Genomic DNA, 2,691 nt, shown 5'->3' on the forward strand with positions numbered 1-2,691 from the left:
AGCAGGGCAAATGCTCTTACAACACAAGGTGGGAGAAAACTCTGGTAAAGTCTTTTCCTCTGATCTCGACAATAGTTACTTCCCCCTCCTTCTCCTTCTGCCACATTCAAGACTGAGTCTCAGATCTGCACTCTGATAAGCTAAAGGAATTCCTGGAGGAACACTCTCGAAAGTGTAGAGCATCCCTAAGACTGTTGCCTTCCAGAAGTTTCTCACTCTCACGTTTGCACAGTCAAAATAATCATTTATGAGTTCCTACCAGTTTATGGTTCTATTGGCTTCTGCTCCAGGTAAGGAGAGCTTGGCTATAATTCTCTGGATTCTAGTGGCTTCTGCTCCATGTAAGAACTTGGCTGCAACTCACTGGATTCTCCTGTCTTTCCAGATTTAAGGGTGACATTTGCCCTACAAATGAAGGCCTCTGATAAGTCCAAGAATAGTAATTCATTTTTAGTTTGTCCAGCTTTCTTCTTTTTGTATGTATGAGAATGATGACTTTTAAGCTTTTTACATGTTGGATTTGAAACCAGAAGTCAAAATTGATATTTTTCTCTTTAATTTGGTAGATGTTAAAAAGATAACTTTTTCTTTATTTTTTATGTTGGTAAAAAACCATAACATTAAATTTACTATTTTAATCTTATTTTTTAATTTATTTTTTGAGACAGAGTCTCACTCTGTCACCCAGGCTGGAATGCAGTGGTGCGATCTTGGTTCATTGCAACCTCTGCCTCCTGGGTTCAAGCCTCTGGAGTAGCTGGGATTACAGGTGTGTGCCACCATGCCTGGCTAATTTGTATTTTTAGTAGAGACGGGGTTTCATTATGTTGGCCAGGTTGGTCTCAAACTCCTGTCGCCAAGTGATCCACCTGCATTCACCTCCTAAAGTGCTGTGATTACAGGCCATTTATAAATGTACAGTACAGTTGTATTAACTATGTGTACGTTGCTTACAAATGATCTCTACAACATTTTCGTCTTGCAACCTTAAACCTATACCTACTGAAATTCTGTAACAACTCCCCTTTTCCTCCTCCTCCCAGGACATGGCAGTTATAACTCTACTTTCTGATTCTAAGAGTTTGACTGTTTCAGATACTTCACATAAGTGGAATTATGTAACAATTCTCTTTTTGTGACTGGCTTATTTCACATTATTTCACAAAGCATAATGTTTTCAAGGTTCTTCCATGTTGTATCATGTCCTGAAATGCAAGGTTTGTTCAGTATATACAAATCAATAAAGGTGATTCATCACATAATCAACTAAAACAAAAACCACATAATCATCTCAATAGACACAGAAAAAGTTTTTGATAAAATTCAGCATCCCTTCATGTTAAAAACCCTCAGCACACTAAGCATCGAAGGAACATACATCGAAATAATAAGAACCATCTATGAAAAACCCACAGCATCACACTGAAAGGGCAAAAGCTGGAAGCAATCCCGTTGAGAACCAGAACAAGACAAGGATCCCCACTCTCACCACTTCTATTCACCATAGTACTAAAAGTCCTAGCCAGAGCAGTCAGGCAAGAGAAAGAATAGACATCCAAATAGGAAGGGAAAAGGTGAAATGATCACTCTTTGCTGACTGTAAAATTCTATACCTAGAAAAACCCCCATAGTCTCTTCCCAAAGGTTCCTAGACTTGGTAAACAATTTCAACAACATTTCAGAACAGAAAATCATTGTGCAAAAATCACTAGCATTCCTACACACCAAAACAGCCAAGCCAAGAGCCAAATCAGAAAGGCAATCCCATTCACAATTGCCACAATAAAGAATAAAATACCTAGGAATACAGCTAAGCAGGGAGTTGAAAAATCTCTGCAATGAGAATTCCAAAACAATACTGAAAGAAATCAGAGATGACACAAACAAATGGAAAAGTATTCCATGATCATGGAGAGGAAGAATCAATGCCCAAAGAAATTTAGAAATTCAATGTTATTACTATCAAACTACCAGTGAATTTTGTTATGGAATTACAAAAAAAAAAAAAGCTATTCTAAAAGTCATATACAACCAAAAAAGAGCCCCAGTAGCCAAAGCAATCCTAAGCAAAAATCAAAACAGTAGGCTTCACACTACCCAACTTTAAACTGTACTACAAGGCTACAGTAACCAACATGTCATGGTACTGGTACAAAAACAGACACATGGACCAATGGAACAGGTTAGAGAAACCAGAAATAAAGTCAGGTGCCTACAACCATCTTATCTTTGACAAAGTAGACAAAAAGAAACAATGGGGAAAGGACTCCCTATTCAACAAATGGTGCAGTGATAACTGGCTAGCCACATGCAGAAGACCCCTTCCTTTCACCATATACAAAAATAAACTCAAGATGAATTAAAGGAACAGGGGACTTGCATAATAGGAGAAAATTTTTGCAATCTATCCATCTGACAAAGGGCTAATATCTAGAATCTACAAGGAACTTAAACAAATTTATAAGAAAAAAACATCAAAAAGTGGGCAAAGGATATGAACAGACACTTCTCAAAAGAAGACATTCATGCGGCCAACAAACATATGAAAAAAAGTTCATCATCACTGGTCATAAGAGAAATGCAAATCAAAACCACAATGAGATACCATCTCATGCCAGTTAGAATGGTGATCATTAAAAAGTCAGGAAACAGCAGATGCTGGAGAGGACATGGAGAAATAGGAATGCTTTT

This window comes from Macaca mulatta, chromosome X (assembly GCF_049350105.2).
Source record: "Macaca mulatta isolate MMU2019108-1 chromosome X, T2T-MMU8v2.0, whole genome shotgun sequence".
NCBI lineage: Eukaryota > Metazoa > Chordata > Mammalia > Primates > Cercopithecidae > Macaca > Macaca mulatta.